The following is an 11,849-nucleotide window of genomic DNA, read 5'->3' on the forward strand; positions in this document are numbered from 1 at the left end:
AACAGCCGTCTGAAGTTAGCATGCGTCTACCCACGGTCAACTAGTTGTATGCTACTTTGCTCCACTCACTCTTGTGCAGCCTGAGAAGTCAGCTAATTGCATCCAATGAACGAACTCCACATACATAAATGTCCTTCCAACGGTTTATCTAGTACAAGACAATATCAAAGAGGATATTCGGCGCACTACATATTCGGTACGGCCACGTTCAAATTTCTCAGAGTCTGTTATACTCTTGTCATTTAGGCGGCCTTCCAATGGACGTTTGTCACGTGTCAATTAAGAAGATTTGGTCGTTGGTGTCCTTCTTCTACAAATAGACGCTCAAGGACAACGGACAATCTACCTTACGAATTACCAGTTACTCTGCTCACAAATTATCTATCTTACAAGCTTACTCTTGCACTTACTGATTTCTATCATCTTCCAAGTTCAAGAGAGAAAGAATCAAAATTCACTAGTAGAAAAAAGGGTATCAGTAAGGGCAAAAACCGTTACTGAAAGTCTCAAAAGTCGTTACTGATAACATTTTGTAACGGCGAATAAAACCGTTACCATTCGTTACTGAAATAGGCGTTGCTGATACTCTTCTAGTATCAGTAACGGCTTTCGAAAGCCGTTACTGATACTCCCCTAACAATAGTAACGGTTTTAGCCAAGGTTAAACCGTTACAGATAAAACATTAGTAACGATTTTAGCCAAGGTTAACCGTTACAGATAAAGCATTACTAGTAACAGTTTTCTTATTTATAAAAATGTTACTGATATATTAATAGTAACGGTTTTCTTATGATTAAAATCGTTACTTATATATTAATAGTAACGGTTTTTTAATTTTAATACCGTTACTAAAAAACATAATTTTTTTTAATATTTCATATTTGTACCTATATAAACAATTATTATCCATTTTATCAAAACCATTAATATAATCCAAAAACTACAATCATCAATCCAAAAACACAATTATAAATCCATAATCATCAATTCATCAATCCATATAAACCATAATCCAAAAATCACATAATATAAATATCACTCAATCATCTCTAGTGGGATCATCTCTAGTGGAATGGCAGGGGACGTGGAGGGCGAGAGTTAACGAGATACATGGATAATATAAAGGTCATCTGCTCCATCATCTCGATCACATCATTCCGTATTCTGCACGAGGTCCGCTAGCTGTCTGCCAAAACCCTTACCTATTATCGCTGCAAATATATAATGTAACATTTATAAGAAAAATATACAAGTAAATCCTTAATAGAAACCGTTCAACTTTAATTAGAGTAACAAGGATTTATTGGTGTCACAATTTTTCAACAGAAAAGTTGAAAGCCAACCATAGACGAATGGAATATGTTGGTGGGAGCTCAACATTAACAATATAAAAAATGAATGTACTATAGAATGAATTGAAGAACTAAATTATGCAAATTACATGAGCAACTTCATTCATTTCTAATACTTAAATTGACATCTAGATCTTAAACCCTAGTAGTTCAGCATAATCAGTATATCTTCAGAAACAAATCTAAGTTGCTTTATAGGCGTTGAGAGTGTTCTCAGCTGCCTCCTTTCTCTCAGCTCCGGTCTTGAATTCAGCAAGATAACGGTGATAATCTCCCTTCATCTTCAGGTAAAATACTTTGGAATCTCCTACTAAGCTGATAGAATAATCCTTGAGTCAAGAAGCTTGAGAATACCTTCATAGATGGAAGAAAGTTCAGATTCGATCTTCAAGTTGTAATCTCTGATAATTGAAACATGATCCTCATTCCCACGATCTGTCACGTATCCACGAGAGCCAACCATGGGAGTCACATAAAGAATTGGTGAAAAAGTCAAATAATACAGTATAACCCAAAATACAATAGAGTAGAAGAGGTGGATATCATCTAGATGCTCACGCTCTTGGTAAACTTAGTTAATATTTAACAGAAATGAGTTTATAGGCTTATTTTGATTAGTCAGGGTTGAGTAAAGGTGTTCTCTCAGAAGCTAAAATCAATAACTATATACTTGGTTCATTCCTACACTCATGTGCAAGAGTAAGAATGGTCAGAATGTAAGTCTTTGATTGATCATAGTTGTTTTAGTTTGTATAATGCTAATTCCACTCTCAGTAGCATATAGCAGGAAACTTATACATCATACTCTGAAACAATTGAACTGAAACATTTGAATCTTACAATTGAACTGAAACATAAAGCACGATTCATGAATGTCACATAATTGAAAAGACACAGAGATGCAATTAGAAATCCTATCAACGGAGGGATCTCGAACAATGACATAGTTTGTTAGATCGGGAAGGAAAAAATGACTGACCTGAGAACTAGTTAGTACAGTGAGAAGTACAACAACGATGTACCACTGCATCTTCTTCGGAAGTGATCGGATTCAAATGTTTAGGGTAAATTACATAAATCAATTACACATTGTATCCATGGCTATCATCTCTCTTCTCTCTAGACTAAATCCCTTCGAATTCGTCCATTATCTCATCCTCCTTCTGCTCGATGGATGAGATAATACGCCAGGAATCTCTTCTAGCTCCAATCACGTTCTTGTAAGCGACGAAGAGAAGATTCTTCTCCTCGATTGTAAACTCGTCAAATTCAACAGAAGCTTTCAAATCTACCATCTCCTCGTATCGCTCAGCCAACTTCGCCTTGTAAATATATTCGTCACACGCCGATGATGATGATGCCGCCGCCATAGTCGTTCGTTCCTCGTTGAATTTCCTGGTGCAGATTCAAAAGAGAAATAGAAATGGCGGAAGGAGAGAGAAATCTTAACAGTTGGATTAAAACTTTAGTGCTGAATCATTACGTTGGCATGTGGGACCACTAAACTCTTAATATCTGTAACTGTATATTATAAAACCGTTACTAATATATATGTGGTAAAATAAAAAGTGGAGCGGTATTAGTAACGGTTTTAAAATAAACCTTTATTAATACCAATATTTGTAACGGTATATCATAAAACCGTTACTAATACGTTTGTAGTAAAATGAAAAGCGAAGCCATATCAGTAACGGTTTTAAGATAAACCGTTACCGATACCCTTATTTTGAAAAAGAAGATTTAAAATGCTAATATTTGTAACGGTTCTTCTATAAACCCGTTACTGTAACGGTTCATCAGTAACGGTGATATAGCCGTTACTAATATCTTTATAACAGTAACGGTTTATTATATCCGTTACCAATAAAAATTATCAGTAAGAGCGTTATATCACCGTTACTAAACTTCGTTACAAAAACCTCATTTTCTACTAATGATTGTCTAGCTGAGAGAATATTGTTCTTAATATTGTAAGTTGAACATAGGTTGTTCTGTTCAACATTGTGCTTAGCTAGATCCGGAAAAAAATGTATTATTCTAAGAGTTTAGTGAATCCTTCCGGTTGTGGAATAAGGGGTGACGTAGAAGAGTTTGCTCCGAATATCCAAAAACAATTTATTGTGTTCTTTACTTTCAGTCTATCATCTTTCATTGGTTCAAAACTTCAAATCCGACGAAGACTTCCGCCCTTGAAACCGTTTCAAGACTTCGAAGGATTTTGCAAAGAATAGAAACAAATTTTAACTTCTAACAGAGTTAAAATCGAATCGCTTATCGTGAGTTGTTATCAATAGTCAAACCCCAGTCTCTATTGGTACCACCGATCCTATCATATTATCTTTTTCCGATTCTTCTCAAATTATATTTCCTTTTAATTTGTGCATATTAAGTTAAAATATCCCCCAACTTTTTCCTATATTAGAAGGGCTTTAACTCTATTTTATGTCTTCTGTCCACACCACGAGTAATTAAACTCATTTTCTCGAAAGTCTCACTGAGATGAGGAACCAAAATAGTAAGCTTATCTATAGTGTATTTAAAACGTGAATTTAAATTAGTTCTAACTTTTTATAGTTTTTATCTAATTATTACACGAAAAATTATGATATTTAAACGCAATTTAGAGATTATGTTCTTCATCGATACTTAGTTACATGTGAAAAGGGACATCAATTTTCACATGTTTGTCAAATGACGGTCTATAATTTAAATTTTGGTCATTTAAAAAAATATTATTTTACACCTAGAAACGAAGTTATCTTAAAAATACAAAAAGAAGGAAAATGTTAGTTTACCAAGGAAAATAGAATTCGAACAAATTCTTATTCAAGTTTATTATTTATATAATATTTGGTTGTTTTTACTAAGTAATTATTTATGCTTTGTATTTTATTTTTTGAAATAATCTTAATACTCAATAAAGTAAAATAAAAGGAAAAGAAAAAGTCATAAACAAAAATATGTTTTGTGTTTGGTTGGAAATAATGTTTTTTTTTTTAATTTTTAAATATAGATAATGGATATAAATGAAATGAGAAAAGATAATAAAGAAGCAGATCAAACAGGTCCTAAATAAAAATATAATTTTATTTTTTTTTAAAATAATATTTTTCTGATGTTTGAGAATTTTTTGGAATTTTTTGGATTTAATTAAGGCATTTAATCAAATAAAACAAAAAAAATAACAAAAAGCAAACCAAACAATCCTAAGGTCATTTAGCTTGTGAGGTGGCTGGTGTTGGGACAACTGGCGGATCGTCAGGTTTCTGATAAGACTAGCTGGCTGTTGGTTTGAGGTTGGAAGGAGGTTCTGTGGTCGATTTGGTGTATTATTTTATAATAATATTTTCTTTTCTTTAATATAAATAAAAATCTTTTTTTTTAAATAAACCTAAATGAGGTAAATAGATATTAAAAAAATAAAAATAAAAATAATAATTTATATTAAAAATCACTACAACTATACACATATTCACTCTAATTACCGTTATAATGAATCAAGAAGAAGACCAATTCAAATTTAAATTTTGTGACTCCTAAAAATTGTAAATAATAATTTCTCTTAAAATTGTAATAATATAAATGAGATATAAAGAGATAAAAAAAAATATATATATTATATAATATATATTTAATATGAAAAAAAAAGGAAAAAAATGAAAAAATAATTATTAATAAAATTATATAATATATAATTAATAATCCTATTATATAACCAAAATTTGAAAGAAAATGACAATTTATAAATAATCAATTTATAAATTGAGAAATAATGATAATTTACAGTAATAAAAACATGATAGAAGTGAAAATAAAAATACATAATAAGATAAAAATAATAAGAAGAAAATAAATAAAATGACTAATCCATTAAATAAAATGTAAAAAAATTATCTGTTTTGCTTTGATCGAGTCTCCAACCTATGGTTGTTGCGTAAAATTAGGATGTTGATGATTATAATTTGCACCCTCAAATGGACTCAAAGCCTGAGATGGAGATGAATGATGATCATGCAATTGTGGTTGTCGTGGTAGATGATGATGATGGTGGTGATGATGTTGCTGCTGAAGATGATGATTATAAACACTACCCTCCTCAAATGAACCCAAAGCCTGAGATTGAGATGGAGATGCATTGAGGTTGAATCCAACTTGAGCCGACTGGTGTTGGTCGTGCGATTGTGGTTCATGTTGATGTTGGGGCCAGGGCTCTTGAATGGCTAATCGTTGATTAACATAATTTGGAACGTGGATCATCTGATTCATGTTTGAAGAAGAGGCCTGATGAGAAGACTGAGATGGAAATTGGTTTCCCATGGGAAACATGGCTCTAGCCTCTAGGGCCAATATAGGTAGCTAATTCCATCCTTCGCGCCTGAAGGAGTTCCATCTTCTGAGCTTGTTCCATCTCAAGTTGATAGACTACACCTGCCACGCCAAGCATGGGATCCCGCAAACGTTGCTCCGCTTCGTAAGCCAGGGTATTCGCCGCACGCTCCCGTTGGTCTGGATTCAACCCCTGAGAAATTTTGAAACATTACTCGCTCCATATACACTATGAACATTCTTAAACTTTAGAGAATCGTCAGCCGGAAAATAGGGTGCAAATATGCAATCTCTACACTTCCGTCGGAGGAATTTGCATGCTGCACACGGAGGTAAATTCGTTGATGACTCCATTCTTTTTCTTTTTCTTTCAATTTCTCTCCTCTGCACATATATATATCAAAAATTATTTTTTATTCACTTTTTAAGGAGAATGTTTTATCTAGTTTAATCTTACCTTTATTATTAAATAAAAACAAAGTTACAAAAACTTATAAGATTACTTATAAGAAAAATAATCAAATTAGACAATAGTAGATGTAAATTAAGCCATCTAAGAAAATAGTTAAAGATTAGAGACAACAATAGCTATAGAAAAAAAATAAAAAAATAAACTTTTTCAATTCTCATACCTCAATCACAATGCAAAAAATTCAATTTTAGCTTTGTCACAATGCAAAAGATTCAATTTTAGCTTTGTGCTAGGTTTTGGCAATACATATATATACAACACTAGACATAGACAGGGTCCCGAATTGAGTTTGAAGGCCCAATACAAATTCAAAATTTGTGGGTTCATAAAATTAAAATAAATATAATAATTATACATTTTATTAAAAATATATTAAATATATAATAATATTAAATAATATAAAAATATAAAATATATATATAAAAATATTAATATAATAAGTTGTAAACAAAAAAACATATACCATAATAGTTTATCAATTAACTAGTACTATTAGATTCAACAAAAATTACTCCTCTTTCAATTTTTTGAGACAAAATTTTCAATTATTACTAAGTTCTTTAAATAATTCATCACCATCAATATTCATTTGTTGGTTGTGTTTTAAAAAAATTTCTAATATAGTACAATCCTTCATCAATTGCTCTTCACTTACATTTTTTAATTTTCCAATGAATAAAAATCCAAATAGTTCTTTATATCGTTCAAATTGTTCAAACCTATCTTGAAGCTCATAAATAAATCTATGGGCACTAATATGTAACCTCAAAAATTAATTTAACAATCTTTAATTTATAAATATGAAGATGGTTTAATTTTAATTTTATAATAGGGTTGAATTTATGATTAAAAAAATTAAAATATTAAACATAAAAAAGGGCTACAATATAAAAATATAATTAGGGTTAGTTATATAAAAGAGTTACAATATAATAGGAGATAGAAAATGAACATAATATTAAGAATAAAAAATAATAAAATGCATATAAATTGGAGAGAAAAAAATTAATATATTCTATATATAATATGATAAATATATATATATATATACATATATATATATATTATTATATGGAAAATGATATTCTCAACGAATATATAGCGAGAGTAAGTCCAGAATGTCTAGGAGAGAGAAAAAGCAAAAAAAAAGAAAAAAAAGAAAAACGTTTCAGTTTCCTCTTTTTTCTTTCCTCTCTCTTTCTTCTTTTCATTTACCACTTCCGGCGATTTTTCTAAGGCGATTTTTCTCTTCGGCGGCATCCCCGACTTCTTCAACTTTATTCATCTTCTTTTTTCGATCGAAAATGGTAGGTCTTCTCCTTCGGGTATTTCCGTTCACTTCATTGTCTGTATTCGTGAATATCATTTCTCTTTTTCAGGCTGGTGGTCCAGGTACATCTCCATGCAAGACTCCAAAATCTCCAAGGACAAGGTAAATAACATCTCCTTTAGGATCCTAAAACATTTTGATTATTTGAAGACCGTTTAGGTTTTTGCGGTTAGGTTTAGGGTTAGGGTTATGGATTTTTATGATTCTGCTGATTCTAATGATTTTAACGATAGAAATGGTTGATTATTTTGTGTGTATTTGCTGTTATGTGATGATTTATGTGATTTTTGATATGTTTGGCTGTTATAGGTCCCGGAAGTGTTGTTTCGGGGACCCGAAAGTATGATTATATAGTCCAGAAATTTGATTCTGATATGTTTTTTGAATGAAGGGTCCCGAAAGTGTGGTTTCGGGACCCAAAAGTGTTATTTCGGGACCCGAAATGTGTTGTTTCGGGACCCAAAATGTGTTGTTTTGGGACCCGAAAATTGAATTTTGATATGTTTGGCTGTTGTGAGTCCCGAAAGTTTGGCTGAATTTTTATGATTCTGTTGATTCTAATGATTTTAACGATAGAAATGGTTGATTATTTTGTGTGTATTTGCTGCTATGTGATGATTTATGTGATTTTTGATATGTTTGGCTGTTATGGGTCCCGAAAGTGTTGTTTCGGGGACCCGAAATTATGATTATATAGTCCAGAAATTTGATTTTGATATGTTTTTTGAATGAAGGGTCCCAAAAGTGTGGTTTCGGGACCCGAAAATGTTATTTCGGGACCCGATATGTGTTGTTTCGGGACCCGAAAATTGAATTTTGATATGTTTAGCTGTTATGAGTCCCGAAAGTGTGGTTTCAGGACCCGAAATGGGTGGTTTCGGGACCCGTAAATCGGATTTTGTAATGTTTGGCTATTATGGGTCCCGAAAGTGTGGTTTCGGGACCCGAAATGGGATTTTGATTTGATTGGTTGTTATGGGTCCCGAAAGTATAGTTTCGGGACCCGAAATGGGTGGTTTCGGGACCAGAAATGGAGTGTTTCGGGACCCGAAATAGGGTGTTTCAGGACCCGAAATAGGGTGTTTCGGGACCCGAAATGAGTAAATATTTGATTTTAAATGTTTATCTTTATCTGATTATCTGCTTCATGTTTTTTAAATGTTTATCTTTTGTTTTTGTAGGGAAAATAAACGTAAAAGGAATGCCCAAGAAGCAGCATCTCCCAAAGCAGTTCCCAAATCCCCAAAAGCTCCCAAATTAGTTCCGAAATCCCCTAGAGCAGCAGCTCCCAAAGCAGCCCCCACAACCTTTTTTTAACTAGGACATCTTCTTTTGGGCTTTTCAATCTTCTGCAACTACTGTCGAATGATCAAAAGGAGGCTGTGAAGTCAATAGGCTTTGGCCATCTACTTTCATTATCGCTTTCAAAATGCCCCGGGGAGATATCTCGTTATCTAGTCAGGCAGTTTGACTGTGATAAATGTTCTTTCACTCTAGAGAATGGCGAGGAAGTGAAAATCGAAGAAGAAGATGTTGAAATGATATTGGGTCTCCCCAGAGGGGAGTTGGACATTGTAGAATATCAGAATAACGAGATTGATGACAAGCTGAAGGCATTTAGGACTCGATGGGGTAACCCTCTTAATGGCGCTTCTTTAGTGACTGCTATGCCGACGAAAATGATTGAGAACAAAGCTGCTGACAACAATTTTAAGATAGACTTCGTATTATTTGTTGTCAGCTGCTTTCTCTAGTGTGATCACCTAGGTCAACTATCCAGGTATATCTCATTTCTGTTATTTCATTTGCATGACAACTTATATGACATGTTAATTAATCCTCAAATATGTTTTTTTCACTTGCAGGTATAGAATTCTGAAATCTATTTCAGATGTTCATAATATCAAGAAGTTCAATTGGTGCAAATTTGTACTTGAAGGATTAGTTCAATCATGCGCAAAAGTGAAGGAGAATGAAAAACGACATTTCCAAGGACCACAGACGTTCCTTATTGTAAGTTATCACTAATTAATTTCTCTGTTTACAAAAATAATTGGTTTTAATTAACATATGTTTGTTTTCAGCTGTGCTACGTGTATAGGGTGAGCAACCCTCAACTGGGAGGAGTTAATGACCGTCGATTTCCAATACTGTCATGTTGGAATGACACGACGTTGAAGTTTAGGCTGGATACAGAGTTGGAAAATGGAGGATTCGGACGCGGAAGCGTTGTGGGACGAATTCCACTACCGGGGATGTGGGGGGAGAACGATGAGGAGGATAATGATGTGGGGGAGAACGAGGAGGAGGATATGAATGAGGGGGTGTCTGAGACCCCAAAGGCGGAGGCGGCAGCAGCATCAGCAGAACCTAGGAATAGGTCACCACCTCGGAAGAGGTCACCACCTAGGAAGAGGTCAGAACCAACGAAATCAACACCTATGAATGAAGACCTACCACCTATGAATATAACACCTATTAACACGGCAGCTCCGGACGTTGATAAACTGAGTTTTACAGAGAATTTGGCGTGGATTGCTAAATGTACGTTGTTTATTGAAAAAGCCACGAGAAGACTGGAATCTTTAACTTCAGGCTGGGATGCAACGCCAATGTATGACAACGCCATCCACATAATTTATAGAGCAATGGACAGTAATAAACCTTTTAGGGATGCCATGCACAGATACTTCAAAGATCGAACACCCACTGAGGATGATGGGGTAAACGATCAGGGGGCTCACACTGAGGGGGCTCACACTGAGGGGGCTCACACTGAGGGGGCTCACCCCGAGGGGGCTCACACTGAGGTGGGTCACACTGAGGTGGGTCAAAAGGGTGTTCTCGAAGAGGAAGATGAAGATGAAGATGAAGTACCTGAAAAGGGTGGTTTCGGGACCCGAAAGTTTGATTTTTAACTTGTTTTCTTCTTTATCTGGTTTCAGGAAGGAAGTATTCTATGTATCCGAGCTTACCAATATCAACATAGAGCAATTTCAATCAATGAAAAATGATTGCCTTGTTGAAAGTGGGATTATTGATGCGTGGGCAAACATGATCACTCTTCACTGCAAATCAACTTCCGACGGGAAAATAGTTTTTTCGACAGTCGTTTCTATAAGTCTCTATATCTTTCATTGTTGTTTAAACCAATTATCTCTTATTGTGATGTTGATTTCATTTGCAGGACTTTTGGAGAACGAAAGACCTTTTTATTGAAAGAATGATTGAAGAAATGAGAATTTTCGAATTAACTCCCGAATACATGAAAACTGCTAAGCTAGTAAGTCCAATCTTTTTTATATTATCTGATTTTTGATCATATGTGTCATCTGAATCTTGGTGATATTCTTGCAGATTAAGTGACATAAACTGTTCCATCAAGCCTTTTATTCCGTTCATCCAAAAAGAACAATTGACTTCAGATTTTACTCCAACTTGTTGAACCTCTTACATCAATCGAGTTAGACTATTGTGACGTTTTTTTTCTTCCACGGACATATCTGAATCATAAATGTTGGTGATATTTTGATACACACGCTTAATATCTTTACGCCACCGGTCCATTATATAATAATACATTGGTACCTCATTCATCCTCATTTTTTTCAACACAACCATGATATGCCTACACAAAATACCTCTGAACTCAAACAATCGACATTGACATTTCACATTGCAATCCTTTTCGGTGTAATGTACTTTGTAAGAAACATCTCTTAGATGTTCTCCATTAACCCCCAACATGATTTCCTCAACTCTAAATATACAAACTGAACCTTTCTCTTCAATGGCTGAGATGTCGCACAATATCAAACCTCTAACTTCTTCTTGAACCAATCTAAATATATCTGGAGTGTATAAGTTTTGGTATTGCCTTTCGAAGGCAAATCCACTAACAGTTGGTATCAAAGAATTAAACGATTGGAAATCCAATTTCTTTTCTCTCTCGATATTTCTCAACAGAGCTCTATCATATTGCTCAATAAATTGTTTGAGGGATATTTTGGACTGCACGTAGTCATCAAAGAAGGTGTTCATACTTTCACTCCGTTGAGATGTTGACATCCCGGCCCAAAATTGTCCTTTGACATAAACAGGTATCCATTTAGATCTTTCCAAATACAAAGATTTCAACCAAACATTATCTTCCAACTGATAATCTTCAATTAGTCTATTCCAATCCTCTTCGCATTGTTGAAAATTTATGGAATTGTATACAATGTTTTTCAGCCTCTTCTTTATTAGATGGTATTCAGTATGGCTTCCAAGTTTTATAGGAAGTTTCTTCATTATATGCCACAAACAAAATCGATGATGAGTTTTAGGAAATACCTTCTCAATTGCAATCGCCATGGATCGACATTG

The 11,849-nt window shown here is 33.9% G+C and overlaps 1 pseudogene; it reads right to left on the minus strand.

Moving 5' to 3' along the window:
* Positions 1 to 1,310: 1,310 nt before the first annotated feature.
* On the minus strand, positions 1,311 to 2,723 carry LOC124909816 (annotated as a pseudogene).
* Between the last annotated feature and the right edge of the window lie 9,126 nt (positions 2,724 to 11,849).

Source organism: Impatiens glandulifera, chromosome 1 (assembly GCF_907164915.1).
Source record: "Impatiens glandulifera chromosome 1, dImpGla2.1, whole genome shotgun sequence".
NCBI classification, from domain to species: Eukaryota; Viridiplantae; Streptophyta; class Magnoliopsida; order Ericales; family Balsaminaceae; genus Impatiens; species Impatiens glandulifera.